At 42.9% G+C, this 23,223-nt stretch overlaps 1 protein-coding gene and 1 long non-coding RNA gene across 3 annotated transcripts in view; one reads left to right on the forward strand and one right to left on the reverse strand.

The window, feature by feature from the left end:
• Window positions 1-291: 291 nt before the first annotated feature.
• Window positions 292-22,211, reverse strand: LOC146026216 (uncharacterized). Of its 2 annotated transcripts, none has more exons than XR_014454388.1 (4): window positions 21,602-22,211; window positions 4,679-4,825; window positions 3,511-3,676; window positions 292-524 (listed from the first exon to the last, which is right to left on the reverse strand). It is a non-coding gene; the product is annotated as an uncharacterized LOC146026216 (long non-coding RNA). The 2 variants fall into 2 exon arrangements; XR_014454389.1 differs by having other exon boundaries at window positions 3,511-3,679.
• The window catches only part of DDR2 (discoidin domain receptor tyrosine kinase 2), a 589,808-nt gene continuing 567,342 nt past the window's right edge, over window positions 758-23,223 (forward strand). The window contains exon 1 of the mRNA XM_083156673.1: window positions 758-860. The gene's annotated coding sequence lies outside the window, so the exon portion shown is untranslated. The remainder of the gene's footprint in view (window positions 861-23,223) is intronic.

Consider the following 23,223-nt stretch of genomic DNA (forward strand, 5'->3'; position numbering starts at 1 on the left):
TACTGTGCTCCTCTCTCACATAAATATATATATATATATATATATATGATATATATATATATATATATATATATATATATATATATATATATATATATATATATATGTACTGTATATTCCATCCTCTTTCTGTTGCAAGGAAATCTCATAAGTAATCTTATTTTGCTTAAGATATGCCCCAGTTTTACATATTTAGGAAGTCTGATTTCTTGTACTGTATTCCTGCAAAATAAAGAAAAATGTATGCAGTGGATTTCTATTGGATATAACTTTATTCACTGTAAACCATGTTGGGGTCAAGGAAAGGGGGGTGGGGGTCTGACAGAAGCCAGTGTTGCTGTGAGCTAAATTTTCTTTCCTTAATTGAAACCAAATGTTGTCCAGGTTGCATGCTGGGATCTTTGGCAGCTTCTTTGCCATACACAGAAATCTTCTGAAAGACGTCTTACATGAGGCACATTACTGACCCTCCCTGCAAACATTTCCTTTGGAAACGGATGACTCTCTCTTCTTCTCCTATAGCTCTGTATTTAGATTTAAAGAAAGTTTTTTTAAAAGATTCTTTTTATGATTTACTCGTGAAATTTTTAGCTGACAAACGGAACATTTTACTTGATTTTATTGTTTTGTTGGTTTCAATTAACTTACATAATATACCAAGATGTGCTGTTAAAGCATACAATTTGGACTGGAATACTAGCAAGAATTCAGAGAAAGTTATTAGAAAATGTATGAGAGTCATCTGGACCTCTTATGAAGATATTTGAAATGTGGACATTTTACAACTAACAGTACTTGGAATCCTTGGAATCTTGCTGAAGTTATCTATAAGTCACAGAAATCACATCTTTAACAAGCATGTAAGTTTCAAATATGTACCAGTCTATATTTTCAGATGTTTTCTTGTACTGCTGTATCTTTCATTATGCATTCCAATATACTTTATGTACATTAGTGTATACTGTTCCCTGTACTTTATATGTATTGCAAAACCAATCTTAATAGGGCAGGGAAATGTGCCTCTGTCACTACTCTATGCTATGCTTAGAGTTTGGCATGGTGTTGCCGGCTCCACTTGTAGAAGTGGAGATTATTTCATGCTCTGAGATTATGTATTTCAGAGCTAGAACATTTTCACTACATTGTTTTTGTCAAACCAATTTATGTTTTTATTTTTTCTATAAACATTTCATTTGTAAGAAAAAACTAATGCTGTGTACACACTGTGAGATATGACACTAGATTTTGAATATATAGTCAAAATCGCATGCAGATCATATGCAGATCATATGCAGATTGCATGCAGATCGCACAGGTTTTTTTCCTTGCGATCCTGATGCTTGCTCCAATGACAGCACAAATTGAAACCCACATAGACAGGGCAGCAATGACTATATAGTGCAAATCTAGTGCAGATTGTATGAATTGTATGTAAAAAGTACAGAGTTAGCAAAGATTGTATAGCACTCAAATATTAAGTCGAATAGCAAGGGAATCTCACCATGTGTACACACCATAACTTATACACCTAAATATAGATTCCATATTCTGACTTTTGTCAGAATGTAATGGGGGCCGAAGCATACTTGCCTACTTTTGAAAACTTGTTTCAGGGAGATTATGGTTGGTAGTAGAATTTAGCAAAGCAACTTATTGAGGGGGCGTGTCATGCTCCACACAAAGGGAATGTCTAGTTCCATATATGGAGAGATTGTGAAAAGAGACTGTGAATGTTGCACCTAGAGGGGCGGCGGTACGCGTCCTCCGACCTTTTCATACCCCTACTATCCACGTCGTCGTGGAGTTGAGAATATAAAGTGTGGCGAGCGCAGCGAGCCACCGAGCCCGAAGCGTGGCGAGCACAGCGAGCCCCGCAAGGGGACGCGTATACCTGTGAAGTTATGCGCGTCCCCTCGCGGGGCTCACCACGCTTCGGGCTTGGTGGCTGGCTGCGCTCGCCACACTTTATATTCTCAACTCCACACCGACGTGGATAGTAGGGGTATGAAAAGGTCGGAGGATGCGTACCGCCGCCCCTCGCGGGCTCGCTAAACTCGTCACGCTTCGGGTTGGCGTCTATCGTGGGGTGCCGTTCACAATGGGGGCATTTGAGCCATCAGGGGGGTTAAAATTGGGGTCTGGGGACAATTTTACATTGAATCCAATGTAAAATAGGGTCCCAGGGACCCTATTCACATTTGAATCAATGTAAAAATCGTGTCCATCGCGTCGGTCGCATTGCATGCGATTTGGTCGCATGCGATGCGATCGACGCAATTTTTTGGACCCGATCAAAATCGGTGTGGCCGTTCTATGAAACAAGTACCCAAAAATGTAACAGTGTAATGTGAGGTAGGAAAAATGAAGGAGATAGCTAGACTAATGATGGAGAGAGGGAGATTGCTGCTATTTCAGGGAGTCTCCTGCAGAATGCAGGAGGGTAGGCAACTATGGTCCGAAGTCACTGAAGGAGGAAGATTCTGGTCAAAGTCAGTCTTTTTTAAAGCCGTAATCACTTACAAGGCAAAACTATGCCTTGTAAATGATTGCCACACATTCAACTTGACCAGCATCCTGCACCTCTGCTGAACCCAGACACTGGGGGGGATGCTCTAACATCCACGCCCCCTTACCGCCGTGCATCGCCCCCCCCCCATCGCCTACATAATTATCGCATATTCTCTAACATATGCAATAATTATGGCAAAGGACAGCTCTTGCGTTAAGAGCCGTCCTTTGTGGTGAGAGGCAGCTCCCGGCGGCTAACCCCCCTCTCCCTTACCTGGTGCTGCTGCTGCGCAGGGCTATCCTCTCCTCCACTATGAGGATCATAGTGCAGGGAGGAGGATGTCACAGGTCCAGGCAGCACAGCACTGTGCTGCCTGGACACAGGTGAGGGGGGGTCGATGCGGAGCGGCAGTGGGTTGCGGTAGAAGCCCATAGGCTTCTATGGGGCATCGCCAGAAACGATGCCCCCGTCGCGATAACCCGGCGGGTGATGCTTAGAGCATCCCAAAATGCGGTAACAACCCAGATAACGGGGTTTTTACTGCATTTTTACTTTATAGAATCTCACCCACTATTACATCCCACCATATTTGTTTTCTCATTTAGTGGCAAAAATGGCATTTGCTGCATTTCAGCAATTTGCATTTTGTGCCTATATATATATATATATATATATATATATATATATGTGCCTATATATATATATATGTGCATATATATATATATATATATATATATATATATATATATATATATATATATATATATATATATATATATATATATATATATATATATATATATATATATATATATATATATACAGTCTGACGGACTGGCACACCGTATCCTCGTATCCTCGTATATCAAGCAGCGGCACTCACTCGGACTTCAAAACAGCAAGGAAAAGAACACCAGGTACTTCTTATGTCATAGCGACGTTTCGGATTTTACTCCTTTTTCAAGCAAAACATAGACCAAAGAACAATGTGGGTAACTCACCTAAGTAGCAAAGTGATCAACATCGTCACTGTTCCGTCCACCGGCAAGGGCGTCCTCTCCGTGCACCCGCACTTCCGGGTTGAAGTGCACGCGTCATTCCGTGCACACTACTGTAGGCGGCGTCATGGTTGCTAGGAGACCCCTAAATGCCGGGACACAAGCGGATCTGCTGAAACATAAACCGAAAAACAAACTTGAGTGCATGAACACAAAAATAGAGCATAAAGTGAAACATAGAGAACACAGCTGAAACATACAAATGCAGGGCTGCACAGAATCATATATTGCATGTCACATATGGCATTTGGGGGTCTCCTAGCAACCATGACGCCGCCGACAGTAGTGTGCACGGAATGACATGTGCACTTCAACCCGGAAGTGCGGGTGCACGGAGAGGACGCCCTTGCCGGTGAACGGAGCAGTGACGATGCTGATCACTTTGCTACTTAGTTGAGTTACCCACATTGTTCTTTGGTCTATGTTTTGCTTGAAAAAGGAGTAAAATCCGAAACGTCGCTATGACATAAGAAGTACCTGGTGTTGTGGTATTTCTTTTCCTTACTTTTTTGAAGTCCGAGTGAGTGCCGCTGCTTGGGGAGATATATATGGTGTGGGTCCCGGCACTCAAGCAGAAGTGTCACACAACGACTTAGGTGCTCTTCAATCCCGCTTGGGAAATGTACCAGAGGTAGAAAGCTGAAGTCACTCTAAGATTTTTAAACTGCTCGGCTGCAGCAATCAAAATGAAGCAACAAACACTCTTGTGTTTGTTGCTTCATTTTAATTACTGCCGCCGAGCAGTTTAAAAATCATATATATATATATATATATATATATATATATATATATATATATATATATATATATATATATATATATATATATATATATATATATATATATATATATATATGTTTAATACCGTGGTGCCATCAATGAGTGATATGTACTCCTCGGTTTCCTGACGTCTTGTTAGGACCCAGGAAGAAACTGAAAGCGGCACTCAAACGGATTTAGGAAAAAAGTCACTTATTTAATGAAGTGAAATAGGTGGCATTATACAGGCATCATCGACGTTTCAAGGCTCTGCGGCCTTTTCATCAGGATGCACCCCAAAGTGCATATAGTGCCAGTATGGATAATAAAACAGAGCTGTCTGCTCTCTTACCTTTTAAGTAGCTGTGCTGTGTTAGGCTTCCACGCTGCTCCGGCGTAAGTGGGTCCTGCTTCCGGGTGCCAGGGCTCAGCCCACCTGTGACGTGCGGCCGTTGCCGTGGTTGCCCGGTCAGTCTTCTGAATGTTGCCTGGAGCGCGTCTGTATAAAACAATAAGACCAACACTAACAATCAGTTGGAAAATGTGTAAGTGCAAAAACAGATACAAAACATGCGTGAAGCTATTATGTGGAGAAGCTAAGTGGCGTGCAATATAGATAAAATGGTTACACTGCATGTACGGATAAATTTGGACCTTAAATATAAGTTCTATCCAAGCACTATGTGTACTCATCCATACTGAAAAACATTATGTTATAGACAGTAATCTAAACATACTGTATAAGCTATAACCAGGTACTGCTAAATCATAAAGGAGAGTCAGTATTGAAAGGGCTGTGTGGTTGTATCAGCTAAACGCGTTCCAGGCTATCATTTCGTTAAGTCTCCTCGGAGCAAGTGTATTCAACTTGAAGATCCACTGTGATTCCCTTTGGGACAGCAACTTCTGTCTGTCACCTCCCCGAGGGGGTGGCGGGACATGGTCGATAATTTTGCATTTTAAATCCGACAATGTGTGTCCATGAGCTTTAAAATGTCGGGCCATGGGTTGGTTGATGTTCTTGCCCTGTAGACATGATGTAATCGGCGAACGATGTAGTGCCATTCTTACCCTAAGGTTCACGATGGTTTGTTCCACATAATATTTGCCACATAAGCAAATTATTATATATAATGTACGGGGTCTTGCAACTACAGTAACAACATGTCTGATTTTGAAGGATTGTCCCGTGGAGGGGTGCAGAAAGGTAGAGCCTGGCTCCACATGGTTACATGTGGTGCAGGACGGACATTTATAACATCCCGTTTTTTTTGTTTGGATGTTAAATAGTAGGGGAGCTGGATTTTGTATGATATTAGTCTTTACCAGTAAGTCCCTTAGGTTTCTGCCCCTCTTGTAGCTTGGCATGATATTTTTGTTTTTAAAGCCCGATAGTTGTTTATCTGTTGTAACCAGGGGCCAAACTGCTTTTAGTGCTCTCGGTAGAACTCTGGTTGCAGGGCCATATATCGACACAAACCGTATTTTGTCGGATGTAGCTCTGGTGGTTTTGCTCTGCAGTACTTCTGAACGGGTCATTTGTAACACTTGTATTTTTTGTTTGGTCAATTCAGTGTAGTTGTATCCTCTGGCTGTGAATTTTGAGATCATGTTGTTTAGTTCATTCTTAAGTTTACTCTTATCACTATTTATCCGTGCTCTCAACATCTGTGATTTCAGGAGGCTATGTTTCAGAGATGGAGGATGGTTACTGCTGTATTTCAGGAAGGTATTACAATCTGTATCTTTGTGGTAGACCGAAGTAATCAGCTGATGGTTAACCCATTCGATGGTGACATCCAGATAATGGACCCTGTGGTTGTCCATATTATATGTAAATTTTATTGGATGATCATAAGAGTTGATTTTTTTAATCACATCGATAAGTGCTTCATTACCACCAGACCATACATGTCTATGTAGCATGTATACATGATGATTTTCTGACTGATTGCTGTATTGGTAAAAAATAAATTTTGTTCCTGTTCAAACATGTAGACGTTTGTCAATGAAGGAGAAACGTTTGACCCCATTGAGCAGCCAGTTAATTGAAGGAAATATGCCCCATTATGGATAAAATAGTTTCTTGTAAGGGTTAATACTAACAGTTCCAGAAATAAGGATACATCAAGTGCTGAAAAATAGACTCTGTGTAAAAACATCCTCATAGAAGAAAGTGCTTGTGCATGCGTAAATACCGGTTCTTTACATCTAAAGTGCATAAAGTGATTTCCTGAGGTAGATCATGTAGTTCCATAATTTTCAATAACAGTTGGGTGGTATCTTTGAGGAACGTCTTTTGTGTCACTATGAAGGGTTGTATCAGGCAGTCCAGGAATTGTGATATGGGTTGGAAAAGCGACCCCCGGGCAGATATAATCGGCCTATCCTTATGAACTTTTGTGATAGTGTATATTAACGGACTTATTGGTGGTCCTGGGTTAAAGTCTTAAAGACTTTGCTGCTTATATGTCCCTGCTGTTGTGCATGGAACAAAACTGTGTCCAGTTCTTTTTTGAACATCTTGGTAGGGTCACCAGGCAATTTCCGATATGTAGCCGTATCGGCCGGTAATATATCCAGATTTTTTATATATGTATCTGTGTCCTGTAGTACTATAGCCCCGCTCTTATCAGCTTTGGAGTTTTGTGCCAGGTTTTTCAAGGCTTTGGATTCACCTTTGTTCATATTGGACCAATTTTGGGGGGAATTTGCATCATACCGCTGGACTGATTCATCTATGATTTTAACAAACGTTTTTATAGACGCATTAGTTGACGGAGGATCAAATGATGAAGGAGCATGTTTTCTGATGAATTCTTCATGTATTTCATTCTGTTTGTTGGTGGTATGTTGAAAGAATTATTTTATGCCCCTTTCCCACTGTAGGTCTAAAACGGTAAATTGCCGATTTTTCAGCGCAATTTACCGTTTAAGGCTGCAGTGGGAAAGTGCCAGAGTTTAAATACCGGTTAAAGATAACCGGTATTTCAACCCGTTTAAAAAGCAGAGTCCTACACGCAGGGGCGGATTGGCCCACCGGGAAACCGGGCTGTTTCCCGGTGGGCCGGCATATTTTTGATGTAAAGGGCCGCCTCCCTGCTTAACAGGGCCGGTCGCGGCATCTCCGTGTATTTTGCCCTTTTTAAAAATGGCCGCGGCCGGCCTCGAGTTATTCCACACAGACCACAGTCAAAATGGCCGCGGGAGGGCTGGTGCACATGCGCGGGCGCACGCAGCTGCTCCCGCGGACCAGACAGAGAGAGCAGAGAGGCTTCCTGCTCTGGCTCTGCCCACGTGATCCAGCCATCCCAGCAGCGCGCATGATTGCTGTTGGGCTGGATCCGATGGGCGGCAGCGGCAGGCAGCAGTACCCAGCAGCAGCAGCACGCAGAGGAGCACCCACGACCCAAAAACAAGGCACTGTCAGAATTAATATTTATCTATCTAATATATATATATGTGTGTGTGCCGGAGCAAAGTGTGCATATATATATATATATATATATATATATATATATATATATATATATATATATATACTGTGTGTATATATATATATATATATATATATATATATATATATATATATATATATATATATATATATATATATATATATATATATATATACTGTGTATATATATATATATATATATATATATATATATATATATATATACTGTGTGTATATATATATATATATATATATATATATTAGAGATGAGCGGGTCCGGATCCCCGAGATCCGACAGATCCGAATATCAGGGATCCGGGCCAGATCCGAGCCGGCTCGGGAGTTCCCGCCTGAATTCCGGACCAATAACGAGGCCGAACGTCATCATCGCGCTGTCGGATTCTCACGGGAGCGGGATCTTATAAAAGACGCACGCGTGCCCCGCCATCTTCACTCCAATCTTGGAGAGGGAAGAGGGTGGTTGGGAAGCTCCTTGTGCTCCGTGCTGTGCTCTGTGCCATGTGCTCTGTGCTGTGCTCCGTGACCTGACCTGTGCCCTCACTGCCCTGTGCTGTGCTCCATGCCATGTGCTCCGTGCTCTGCTGTGCTCCGTGACCTGCCCTGTGCCCTCACTGCCCTGTGCTGTGCTCCGTGCCATGTGCTCCATGCTGTGCTCCGTGACCTGCCCTGTGCCCTCACTGCCCTGTGCTGTGCTCCGTGACCTGCCCTGTGCCCTCACTGCCCTGTGTTGTAGACTTGAGAGTCAGTGACTGTTTATAGGCCTGAGCCCTGTAGTGTGATTTAACTAACTAGGTGCTGCAGTGCTCACACGCAGGGGCTGCAGTGTCCACTGTCCAGGGGCTGTCCTGTGGCCCGTGCCCTGTTGTGATTTATTTAGCCCTTAGCCCTGTGTTGTGATTTATTTAGCCCTGAACCCTGTGTTTTTTGTGATTTAACTAACTAACTCAGTGCTGCAGTGCTCACACGCAGGGGCTGCAGTGCTGCTGAGTAGTACACTGTGTACAGGGGCTGCAGGAATACAAGGGGCTGTGTCCAGTGTGACGGCCTATATCTTATCCATTGTCCAGTGTCACGAGTCACTCACGACATATATCCTGTGTCCTGTCCTGTGTGACGACTGACGACCTATCCTGTGTCCAGTGTGACGACATATATCCTGTGTCCAGTGTGACGACATCTATCCAGTGTCCAGTGTGACGACAATATATCCTGTGTCCAGTGTCACAAGTCACAACATATATCCTGTGTCCAGTGTGACATGTAATGTGTGCCGGCATATATCCTGTGTCCAGCGTGACATATATCCATTGTCCAGTGTGACGACATATATCCAGTGTCCAGTGTGACGAAATATATCCTGTGTCCAGTGTGACGACATATATCCTGTGTCCAGTGTGACGACATATATCCTGTGTCCAGTGTGACGACATATATCCTGTGTCCAGTGTGACGACATATATCCAGTGGCCAGTGTGACGACAATATATCCTGTGTCCAGTGTCACAAGTCACAACATATATCCTGTGTCCAGTGTGACATGTAATGTGTGCCGGCATATATCCTGTGTCCAGTGTGACATATATCCATTGTCCAGTGTGACGACATATATCCAGTGTGATGACATATATCCTGTGTCCAGTGTGACGACATATATCCTGTGTCCAGTGTGACGACATATATCCTGTGTCCAGTGTGGCGACATATATCCTGTGTCCAGTGTGACGACATATATCCAGTGGCCAGTGTGACGACAATATATCCTGTGTCCAGTGTCACAAGTCACAACATATATCCTGTGTCCAGTGTGACATGTAATGTGTGCCGGCATATATCCTGTGTCCAGCGTGACATATATCCATTGTCCAGTGTGACGACATATATCCAGTGTCCAGTGTGACGACATATATCCAGTGTCCAGTGTGACGACATATATCCAGTGTCCAGTGTGACGACATATATCCTGTGTCCAGTGTGACGACATATATCCAGTGGCCAGTGTGACGACAATATATCCTGTGTCCAGTGTCACAACATATATCCTGTGTTCAGTGTGACATGTAATGTGTGCCGGCATATATCCTGTGTCCAGCGTGACATATATCCAGTGTGACGACATATATCCTGTGTCCACTGTGACGACATATATATCCTGTGTCCACTGTGACGACATATATCCAGTGTCCACTGTGACGACATATATCCTGTGTCCAGTGTGACGACATATATCCAGTGTCCACTGTGACGACATATATCCTGTGTCCAGTGTGACGACATATATCCAGTGTCCACTGTGACGACATATATCCTGTGTCCAGTGTGACGACATATATCCAGTGTAACGGGCTGTGTCCAGGGGCAGTGTCCAGTGACCAGGGGCAGTGTCCAGTGTCACAGGCTGTGTCCAGTTTAAAAAATCAGAAAAATAAATAAAAGTATTTAAAAAAAAAACAAATTTTTGGAGGATGATGGAGGAGGAAATAGTGGGAGATCAGCAACCTGATAGAACTTCTGAAGCTGCTACCACCAGTCAGATTCATGATGGCAAGGCTGATGGTCAAAGGCCTAGAGGCCATGTAAAAGCAAAGCAGAAATCTCATTTTACAATGGTCCATAAAAAAAAATTTAAGTCACGTGCGGAGAAAGATAAAATTGGCAATATGCCGTTCACCACACGCAGTGGGAAGGAAAGGCTACGGCCTTGGCCTTTGTTTCTGACTGATGGCACAGCGTCTCAGAAGAATGATGGTAGCCCTTCGGCTACAACAAAAAAAAGAATGAAAGTTTTTAAGACAAAGGCGAGTTCACAAATGTCACAAATCCCAGAGGAGAGTCTAAGTGTGTCCGCGGATGCCATATGTGAGCCGGACCTTTCAAATACTGTTTGTGAAGAGGAGGTTCATTCCACCATTTGCATGCCCTCTGCAAGTGTGTGCAAGAGCATCCCCAGTCAAGATTTTGACCTGGTTATTGAGGATGCTTCTGAGGAATTGGATGAGGATGTGGATTCTGTTGGTGAAGGTGGCACACAGAGGGATGCGGATGATGACGATGTTGAGGATGATGTTGTTTGTTTTAAGGCGCCAACGGAGACAGTTGTTGTCCGGGGTGTGGAAAAGCCCATTGTCATGCCAGGGCAAAAGACCAAAAAATCCACCTCGTATGTATGGAATTATTTCTACCCAAATCCGGACAACAACGGTCAAGCCGTGTGTAGCGTTTGCAAAGCTATTGTAAGTAGAGGTAAGGACGTGCAGCACCTTGGGACCTCCTCACTGTTACGTCATTTGCAGCGCATCCATCAGAAGTTTTTGTCAAAAGAAACTGTGAACAACCATGTAGCAGCCCGCCCAGCGTCACCGTCCTGCTCCCTTTTCTCTGTTAAATCCAAGGTCCTGCAATCTCCTCAAACAACTGCATCATCCCCATCCTCAGAGATTATGGGATTGGGAAGTAGTCCTGCACCCAATGTCATGATCCTGACTGAATCCTCTCCTATCCTGGATTCCTCAGAAGCATCCTTAACAGCTACACCTGTTGCTTCTGCTGCTGCTGCTGGTTCCAGGAAGGGGACCAGGAATGCTAGTCCTGATCACTTAGCCAAGCAACTGACTGTAAGTCAATCCTTTGAAAGGGGGATGAAGTATGCCAGCAGTCACCCCGTTGCACAGCGTATTACTGACGCCATAACAACTATGTTGGTAATAGACGTGCGTCCAGTATCCGCAATTAATTCTGTGGGTTTTACCCAGTTGCTAGAGATCCTGTGTCCCCGTTACCAAATTCCATCTAGGTTCCACTTCTCCAGGAAGGCAATACCCAGACTGTACACGGACATTAAAAAAAGCGTTGTTACTGTCTTTAAAAATGCCTCTGTACCCACTGTCCACTTAACCACGGATATGTGGACAAGCGGAACAGGGCAAACAAAAGACTACATGTCTGTGACTGCTCACTGGGTGGATGCATTGCCTTCAGCAGCAGCACCAACAGCAGCAGCAGCAACATCATCTCCCATTGCTATTCAGAGGCAGGCTACACTGTGAATCACCGGTTTCAGTAAAAGGCACACAGCGGAAAACCTCCTAGAAAAACTACGGGAAGTCATTGCGCTATGGCTTACCCCACTTGGACTCTCCTCGGGATTTGTGGTATCCGACAATGCCACCAATATTGTGAGTGCATTACATGTGGGCGAATTCCAACATGTCCCATGTTTTGCTCACACAGTAAATTTGGTGGTGCACCATTTCTTGAAAAAGGACAGGGGTGTTCAAGAGATGTTGTCAGTTGTTCGGAATTTGTGGACATTTTCGCCATTCTGCAAGTGCGTGCAGGAGATTGCAAGACTTGCAAGAAAAGCTAAATTTGCCCTGCCATCAGCTGAAGCAAGAGGTGGTCACGAGGTGGAATTCCACCCTCTATATGCTTCAACGGATGGAGGAGCAGCAAAAGGCCATCCAAACCTACACCTCGACCTATGACATAGGGAGAGGAACGGGAATGCAACTGAGTCAAGCTCAGTGGAGAATAATTTCCGTGGTGTGCAAGATCCTGCAGCCCTTTGAGGCTGCTACACGCAAAGTTAGTTCTGACACTGCCAGCTTGACCCAGGTCATTCCCTTGATAGGCCTTTTGCAAAAGCAGTTGGCGAAATTGAAGGAGGAGTTGAAGCAGAGTGAATCTGCTAAATATGTAGGACTAGTGGATCACGCTATTAGTTCACTTAGCAAGGATCCAAGGGTCGTCGATCTCTTACAATTAGATCATTATATTTTGGCGACAATACTGGATCCTAGGTTTAAGTCTTACATTGTGTCTTTGTTACCAATGGGAACAAATCTGCAGAGGTGCAAAGACCTCTTGCTCCAAAATTTGTCAGCTGAAGCGGAAAGTGGCAGGCACACAAATTCTCCTTCAATTTCTACCACTGGGGTTGCGAGGAAAAAGCTAAATTTTCCTAAGAGACCCACTGCTATTCAGTCCGGAAATATATTTGACATCTGGTCCGGACTGAAGGAGCTTCCTAGCATAATGGACATGTCGACTGCTACTGACTATGATGCTATCACAATTGAAAGAATGGTGGATGACTACTTTGCCGATAGCATCGATATAGGTATGTCAGATTGTCCATTCCATTATTGGCAAGAAAAAAAGGCAATGTGGCGTCCTTTGCACAAACTGGCTTTGCTTTACTTAAGTTGTCCACCCTCCAGTGTATATTCTGAGAGAGTCTTCAGCGCAGCTGGGAACCTTGTAAGCGATCGGCGTAGGAGGTTACTTCCACAAAACGTGGAGAAGATGATGTTCATAAAAATGAATTTCAAATTCCATGAACTTGACCTCCTTCACCAGCACTTACGTCCTCCTAATACACACAGTCCTCCTGTATTGGTTGATTCCAGTGACAACGAATTAATTGTGTGTGAAGAAGAGGATGAGGCTGAGGAATCTGATGCTGAGGATGGTAAAGCCAGTTTGTGCAATGCCCATTGCCATTTATTTTTCGTGGGGGCCCAAACAAACCAATCATTTCAGCCACAGTTGACAGTCCCTGCCGCTGAAGTCCCTGTCGCTGAAATGATTGGTTTGTTAAACTGTGCATGTCCTGTATACAACATAAGGTTGAATGTCATCTTGCACCTCTTTCTGCGTCATTTGTTGGCTCTTTGTAGCGTCCTAAATTTTTAAATCTTTGATGGATGAATGGAGGAGAGATGGGTGATTTTTTTCTCTCCACATCATCCATTATGGATGAAAATATGTCCTCATGGACATCCATGGTCTCATCCATTCCTATCGTACTTCTTTTTGGATGGGATGTCCCGGATTGATGGATGGCTGGGTGGCAGGGCCCCAGCAAATCTTTTTCTTGCACCTCTTTCTGCATCATTTGTTGGCTCTTTGTAGCGTCATACATTTTTAAATCTTTGATGGATGAATGGAGGGGAGATGGGTGATTTTTTCTCTCCACATCATCCTTTATGGATGAAAATATGTCCTCTTGGACATCCATGGTCTCATCCATTCCTATCGTACTTCTTTTTGGATGGGATGTCCCGGATGGATGGATGGCTGGGTGGCAGGGCCCCAGCAAATCTTTCTTGCACCTTTCTGCGTCATTTGTTGGCTCTTTGTAGCGTCATAAATTTTTAAATCTATGATGGATGAATGGTGGGGAGATGGGTGATTCGCTCTCCACCCCAACCATAATGGATGAAAACATGTCCTCAGGGACATCCATGGTCTTATCCATTCCTAGACCGAGTGAGTGGCTTCGGGAGGAACACACGTGATTTGGTGAAGTGGTGAGGGAGGTAAGGGAAAACACACCTAGCCAGCCAGCTCAAACAAATTAACCTTAGCGGTGAATTGGGTGACAGATGTCGCAGACAAATTGACCCTACTACCTAGATAGCGGTCTATAAGAGTAGACTATATAGGGATCTCCTAACCTGGGGTCCTAGAGAGGTGGAGGCCACCAATTACCCCACCCCTGCCACCAATTACCCCACCCCCCTCCACCCATTAGGTGATGGATGAGGAGGCAACTGGTAATGCTCCCAGCGTTCAGAAACCACGTGACCTCACGCCAGATAGGGGTCTTGTTAGATATTAAACTGATCTAATCAGATACTACCTTGCAGACTAAATAAGTGCTGCACGAAACGCCCACTGCTCCTTGGCTGAACATGAGGAAGAGTGCACAATCAAGCCAAACAGGGGTTTTGGTACTTGATTGGATCTTCTACCAGAGGAGCGCAGCTACTAGTATAGCTTTGAACGAAGATCGGTCCTTCTCTATTGGGGAAGAATATATGTCATCAGTGACATCCAGAGTATTTATCCTCCTTTTGGGATAGTATGGATGGATTGATAAATGTTTGGGAAGAAGAAGTCCCAACAGCTGCTGATGGTCAGCGTACTAGACCAAGTGCGTGGCTTCGGGAGGAAAGGTCTTTTTCTTAAACTTTTCAAGGTCTGTTTTATATTGTAGCAGTTGAGCCTCTAATTTCTACCAAGATAGCCTAGAAATTAGTAGGCTATCTTGATTCTCTCACAAGTAGTTTTGTGATACTTATGTACCGTGACTATTTATACCTATGTGATGTTACTTGCAATCTGTTGTTTTGCAATAGTAATTTCCATGCTGATTTTGCACCATGTATTAGTCAAATATCTCCCCTGTTACACTGTTGCAGGCTGTACCTATCCACAGTATTTTATTACAATTGCCTTAGACTTAACCTAGTATACTGTTTTCCTGTACAGTCATGCTATCAGCAGGAATATCATCTTTGACTTTATTACTCACTTTTACAATGTTAATTGGTTCCAATCAGAGTTAATTGGGCCCTCCAGAGTGTATGTAAAATCAAGCTGAAGCATCTCTACACAGCCTGCATCACACATAGCCTGCATCCTCTTTATACAGATAAAGTGTGAGTGATTCACAGTGCCAGTTCCTGTAAATGACAGAATGTATTCCTGCCTGTGTCCCTTTGCTGATTCAATTTGTACATGATGATTCCAGTACTGTCTATTTTTAACTTCACTGTATGTATTTGTATACTTGGTGATTGTACACTATGGCCAGTCCCTCCCCCTGCTGACCACAGCTGTGTGTGTTTGCACTGATTGTAATGACGTCACTAATTGGCAACTGGGTGGGGTTTGCAGCTTCTCTGATCACATGGGTTCCCTCACAATGCTATTTATGTATGTTACGTGTGTATTGCACTGTGATTTGTCTTGATAAAGGGCATAACAGCCCGACACGTTGACTACAAACTTACACTTGTATAGTGTCTTATTGGATGAAAGTCTCTGAGTGCCAGACAGCAACAACTATATATATTTTCCTAAAGGAAGGTGGGCACCAGAGCAAGCTGAGCTTATTATCTACGAGTGCCGGACACCAGTCACTCCATGGGTCTTTTTTAAAGATAATAGTTGTATTTAGAGAATAGTCATATAAGTGTCAACCTCTAATGAGTCGACGTTTCAACACTCGTGAGCATATTTCTCAAGACAAGAGGTATGACAGTACATATAACCCGCCTGATAGCAGGGAAAAACAATTTATACTTACACATCCACGCCGACTCATCTAGCAGCCGGGCATGACAAGGGACCACCCCTGGAAGTGAGCGCATCCCGTCACTGACAGTCCATCCCCGTGGCGCCGGTTGCTAGGAGACAACCTAACCAGACGCTATCACCGGCCGCCAGACGGATCAACACTGGAAATAGAAGGACACATATGGTATAAGTGATGCACACAATAAAATGATGAAGGCAAATACATGCGGATCAATACAATACATTCCAATTACATCTATCATTTAAACCTAGAGTCTTGAAAGTTTGCAGACGATGGATCCATCGGGTCTCCATTTTTAATAAGATACCGTCCCGATCACCACCCCTGCGAAGGGGGGAAACATGATCAATCAATATGAATTTGATATCGCTGACAGTGTGACCAGCTTCCAGACAATGCCTGGCCACTGGTTGATCTGCCTTCTTGGAGCGGATTGCATTATTGATGGCCGACCTATGTAAAGCCATCCGTTCCTGAATGGTATGGATGGTTTTGCCGACATATTGGAGTTGGCAGGGACAGGATAACAGGTAAATGACATGGGTGGTAAGGCAGGTTAAGACATGCTTAATAGGGATGCTTGTGCCACTGATGGGATTTACAAAAGTACGGCTCACAATCATATTTTTGCATGTCGTGCAGCTGAGACAACGGTAGCACCCTGGGAGTTTCTGGAGGAAATTATGGGGTCGATCATTGAAAGCTTCAAATCCTATGATATTTAGTGACCTCAGATGTCTCTTTTCTGGACGAGCTGAATTATTTCTATGCGCGTTTTGATAGAGATAACTGTGAGAGGGTGACCAAATTGCCGTTAAGTGGTCAGCCTCTTGTATCAGAATCAGAATCTTTATTTGTCATAAAATGGCCACATGCAGTGAACATTAAATGAAAATAAAAGAGCATACAGCACATATATACAGCAAAAGCGTAAAAAAGACAGTGATAACAGACAGCCAAATCGTACATGCCTACATTATTCAACCCTAAGATTTACAGTTATTTAAAATCAGAACAGCTATTGGAAAAAAACTCTCTCTAAATCTCTTTGTCTTACATAAAACTGATCGATAACGCCTATGAGATGGTAGTAAGGAGAAAAAGTCATTATATGGGTGGGTAAAATCACTCAGAATACATTTTGTCTTCAAAGAAAGTCGACTCAGAAAGATGTCGTGCAGGTTCGGCAGAACAACACCCACTGCCTTACCCGCAGTTGACACAACCCTCTGAAGGGACTTTCGATCCGCAGCCGAGCAGGGACCGAACCAGGCCAATAACCCATAAGTGAGGATGCTCTCAATTACACAAGAATAAAAATTAATCAGGGTCTTCTCACTCAGACCAGCCAGTCGCAGTTTCCTCAGGAAATACATGCGCTGGTTGGCCTTCTTAATAATGATGTTAATATGGGTATCCCATGAAAGATCGTTAGCAATATTGATACCCAAAAACTTGAAAGTATCAACAGAGGAGGTCTGTGCTGCACTGGGTCGGATTGATGCTGGCAAGTCGGCTGGACCGGATGGTATTCCGGGGCGTGTTCTTGGGGCATGTGCGGTGCAATTGGCAGGGGTTTTTAGAGATTTATTTAACCTGTTTTTATCCAGGGCAACGGTTCCGGCATGTTTTAAGAGCACGGCCATTATTCCGTTACCCAAGATTGCTAGCCCAAAAGGTTTAAATGACTATCGTCCTGTAGCACTTACGCCGATTATCATGAAATGCTTTGAGCGGCTGGTGCTGGTACATTTAAAGGATAGTCTTTCCCCTCTGTTGGATCCTTACCAGTTTGCATATCGTAAGAACAGGAGCACGGAGGATGCTATATCCTTGTTATTGCATTCAGTGCTGTCTCATTTGGATAAAAACAACACATATGCTAGACTATTGTTTGTGGACTTTAGTCTCGTGTTCAATACGGTGATTCCGGCGAAGTTGGTTATCAAACTATCTGAACTAGGAATTAATGGTTTTATGTGTAACTGGATTATGGATTTTCTGTCTGACAGACCGCAAGTGGTCAGATCAGGAACCAATAGTTCGGCCACTATTACACTAAATACAGGGGTACCGCAGGGCTGTGTGTTAAGTCCATTTTTATATTCTGTTTTTACCTCTGATTGTAAGCCGGTTCATCCAACAAACACTATCATCAAGTTCGCTGATGATACGACACTGGTAGGTCTCATCAGCGAGAATGATGAAACAGCTTACAGAGAAGAGATACAATCTCTTGCTGCTTGGTGCTGTGATAACAACTTGTTACTTAATATCAGCAAAACAAAAGAGATTATTGTTGATTTTAGAAGGAAGAAAAGTAAACAGGTTGTCCCTATCCAGATAGATGGGATGGAGGTTGAAAGGGTTCCGTGTTTTAAATTTCTAGGCACATTAATTTCGGAGGACCTCTCTTGGTCAACGAATACAAAGAGTTTAGTGAAGAAGGCTCACAAACGCCTTTTCTTCTTAAGGGTGATAAAAAGACATCAGTTGTCATCAAGTATTCTGGTTAACTTTTACCGATGTGCCATAGAGAGTATTCTAACCAACTGTGTTACCGTATGGTATGGAAATTGCACAGTCGCAGACCGAAAGATGCTTCAGAGGGTTGTTAAAATGGCCCAGTGGATTGTAGGGACCTCACTTCCAGCGGTGGAAGCTATTCAGCGGAAACACTGTAAGCGCCGTGCAAATAATATTATAAAGGATCTGACTCACCCAGCGCAGGGTCTATTCGCACTTTTTCCTTCTGGTAGGTGTTTCAGGTGTTTTAAAAATAGGACAAGCAGACTGAGGAATAGTTTTTTTCCTACAGCAGTTATAGCTTTAAATTCTAGGTAGTGTGTGTGCTGATTGTATTATTGTTTTTATGTACTGTGATTAAGTTTGTCGCCACCAAACACTGATACAGAAGATGTAAAAACTTAATTTTGTTGCCCTATCATGGGGTAATGATAATAAAGTGAATCTTATCTCTCATCTCATCTCATGATATCAGTATGGACAATCTGGTCCTTGATGTTTCTGCCCTGAGTATAACAGGCCATTGGAGGAATGGCATGCAATCCTGGTAGTGATTTGTCCGATTTAATGATAGGCCATAAAGCTCTGGTGGCCCGTTGGACCACAGGGCTGGACATCGTAAACTGCTGTTTCCAGGGTAATACGCCCTGGGTATTGCGGGTTTTGGATGTTAGCAACTCCTGTCGGGGAACGGCCAGTACTTCACTTGAAGTGCTCGTAATGAGTGAAAGTCATAACCTCTTTTGGCAAATTTTTGGACCACTTGATTGGTACTGGCCACTGCAGCTTCGGGGGTACTCGAGATGCGTGCAACACGCATGACCTGTGATTTAGGCAACCCCTTCTTTAAAGGTTTTGGGTGGTGGCTAGATGCCAATAAGAGGGTATTCCTGTCTGTCACTTTTGTGAAGACCTCTCTGTGGATCTGACCGTTCCTCAGGATGACCTTTACGTCCAGAAAACTGATTGACTCAGTTTGAATATTGATGGTATATTTAATAGGACTATCACTGCAGTTTATGGAGGCAATGTGGTCTTCCAAGATCGAAGTTGGACCTGTCCATAGACACAACAAGTCATCTATGAAGCATCCATACATGAGAATATGTCGGTTGATGTGTTCATTCAATAAAAATTTCTCATTCTCTTCTGCGAATATATAAATGTTCGCGAAGCTAGGGGCAACCGGGCTTCCCATAGCACATCCTCCGACCTGCTGGAAATATTCGCCATTGTACAGAAAGTAGTTTCTTTCTAATGTTAAGGTTAGAAGCTTCAAGAACAGAGGATTATCCATCTCTTGAATGTTATTATTGCGCATAAAAGCCGCTACTGCTGCTACACCTGCTGTCTGTGGAATAGAGGTGTACAGACTATTGACATCCATGGTGACAAGTACCGTCTGAGGTGGAATAGACACAATTAGTTGTAAACATGCCAGAAAGGCTGTTGTGTCCTTAATAAAGGTTGCTTGATGCTGGACATGCGGCTGAAGTATGATGTCTAATAGTTTGGAGACTGGTTGATAAAGAGAGTTATTGGCAGTGATGATGGGGCGACCTGGAGGTGAACTGAAAGAACACATAACCTTCTCTAAGCGTCCTGAGAAAAAGACTAACCAGTCTTGAAACGTTGACAATGTTTTGTGTCAATGTTTAATCGATGTTTTGGATTTGCACCATAAAAATGCTTTAAACAAGCGAAGCCATTTGAGTGCCGCCTCCTTTCTTGGTGACCCCTAAAAAGGCCTCAAGGTACCTGTATATCTACCGTATTATTGAGGAAGGCACCCCGGCGGGTTGCACAGATCATACAGGAGTGCCAACCAAATTGCTGCTATATATATATATATATATATATATATATATATATATATATATATATATATATATATATATATATATATATATATGTATGTATATGTATATGTATATGTATATGTATATGTATATGTATATATATATATATATATATATATATATATATATATATATATATATATATATATAAGAAGCAGAACTCTGGCACTCTGGCTATTATGCTCTCAGGCAATGTTCTTACCCCGGTGCCCTCCAAAGACCTTTTCAGGTCTGTATAGACATTCAGATAGGCAATAAGGCGTCACTCAGGGTTTTCTTCAATTGCAAAAAGGCGGATTTATTCCGACATGTTTCGGGCTGCTTTGCCCGTCCTCAGGGAACAAATGTGCTCACACTACATACACAGTGATATACCCTGGTGAGGTCCCACCCCCAACATACATAATTAAGAAAGAAAAAAAGAGAGGTTGTGGAGCGCATGGAGGTGGTTATGGGTGGGTTGAAATTGTGAATTATAATACAAAAATAACTAAAAATCATAAATAGGAGGTTGGTATCAGGCAATTGATGGTGTAGGGAGTGTCCCGCAATATGGCTCTAAAGTCCAGGGTATTTAGTAAGTATCCTGACGCGTTTCGTTACCTTCACTGGTAACTTTTTCAAAGGAAAAAGTTACCAGTGAAGGTAACGAAACGCATCAGGATACTTACTAAATACCCTGGACTTTAGAGCCATATTGCGGGACACTCCCTACACCATCAATTGCCTGATACCAACCTCCTATTTATGATTTTATCTGATCTTGATACTGGAAGAAAGAACTTTCGGGGACACCACCACCATCTCAATATTGGGAAAATTTACCATCAGCCTATGGATACCTGTCATTCCATCTACAGAGACAGCAATTCCTGAAAACATAGTGGCAACAAATTATCCCAGCATGGTTTATGGACACCCATACTATTAACTTCCTACATTAAGGAGGACAGATCGATCCAGCTACTGGGCAAAAGGGAGAACGCTATAAGTATATGGCTCAGTCCTATTTCTTTTATCAATTTAATACCTAATTGTGTGTTGTTTTTAAATACATGTGATTAAGTGTATCATTCTCACTTATTCATTTTTTAATTAGTGTCTTAATAAATGTACATGAATTGTGATACCCTATTGACCTTTTAGTTATTTGTGTATTATAATTCACAATTTCAACCCACCCATAACCACCTCCAAGCGCTCCACAACCTCTCTTTTTTTCTTCTACATATATTTCTAAGAATTGACATTCCTTGGTGTGAGCAGCTGGAACCACATGCACCCCATCTTTTGGCGCCCACTTCTTACCCCGAGTAAGAAATCCCCCATAATTAAGAAAGAGGCATACTCACCTGCGCCGTATTGTTAGTCAGCCATCATCTCTCCTCCGTTCGGCTGCTTGAAAGCGCTGATGACGTCACACCGGGCGCCGTTCCACGGACCCAGTCTGTGTCATCATCCTGCGCTCACACACGCCGTCGGGCTTCTGATGCGACTGACCTCACATCCGGGCAGGTGGTTGCCATGGAAACAGTGAAACAATCTGTAAAAAAGAAGAAAATGATCTTAAAACATACAAACAGATAAATTTTAAAATACAAGTAACAATGCTGCGGTTATAAATCCTACAATACCATAATATTTGCTCATCGTTTTGCTTATACAAATACTATTATAATATTTACATATAACCCGCTTCTGTCTAATCCCCTGTTGGTCACCACACACTTTCCTTATAAAACTTCACATGTACCTAATAGGTATAAATCACTAACTGGAATGGTCCTACAAGAAATGATGCAACCCTAACTGCTCATTAAGCCCTTTTGGGGCCAATGTGTCCAGGCGAAAAATCCACCTTGTCTCCACCTGTAGGAGGCGCTTACTTCTGTTGCCTCCTCTAATTGTTACCGGGACATGGTCGATTATTTTTGACCTAATGCTAGCCACACTGTGTCCATGTTGGGCACAATGTCTAGCCATTGGCTGGTCACTATTTCCCGTGTCCTTGGCCCTCACTAGATCTTTCTTCTTATAGCCTCAATCTAAAAACTTATCCTGCATAACGTCCAGGTCCCTTGCTGTTTGTATGGGATCACTGGTGATCCTCCTTACCCTCAACATCTGAGAGTAAGGAAGACCACGTCTCAAGGATATTGGATGATTACTCTCATGCCTCAAGATGGTGTTCCGATCTGTCTCCTTAATGAAGATCGATGTTGAAATTTTCTGATCCACCACCTGTATTTTAACATCCAAAAAGTTAATGATGCTCTTACTCATTACAAATGTAAATTTGATAGGGCTATTAGTTGCATTATGCACCTCAAAGATATCAGAATATCAACAGGTCATCAATAAACCTTACAAAAAGCAGCACCTTATCTGCATATGGTGCATCAAAGAACAGCATATTATCAATCATATTCATATAGGCGTTGGCATACGATGGGGTCACATTTGACCCCATCGCACAGCCAAGCCTCTGACGAAACATTACGCCATTGAAATAAAAATAATTTCTGTTCAAGGTCATGGTTAACAATTGGAGGAAGAAATTGGTAGGAGGACCTTTGTAGGAAACACTAGACTCTATTAGATCACCAACTGCTTTGATGCCTTCATTGTGTGGTATGCTTGTATAAAGGCTAACCACGTCAGCGCAACACATTAAAGTGTCCGCTGGCAGCTCACCTAAGTCATTCAGTTTCTCGATTAGCATGTTGGTGTCCTTCAAATAGGTTCTAGTGCTCTGTATGCATGGATTTAAATGGGCATCTAGAAAGGTGGACACAGCCTCGAAGAGTGACCCCCTGGCCGATAATATAGGCCTGCCAGGGGGACTCACCAGGCTTTTGTGCACCTTGGGCAAGGTATAGAACATAGGTGTCAATGGGTACTCAATGCTCAAGGCTTTACACAAATCTTGT

Source organism: Crinia signifera, chromosome 8, assembly GCF_055691185.1.
Source record: "Crinia signifera chromosome 8, ASM5569118v1, whole genome shotgun sequence".
Classification (NCBI taxonomy): Eukaryota; Metazoa; Chordata; class Amphibia; order Anura; family Myobatrachidae; genus Crinia; species Crinia signifera.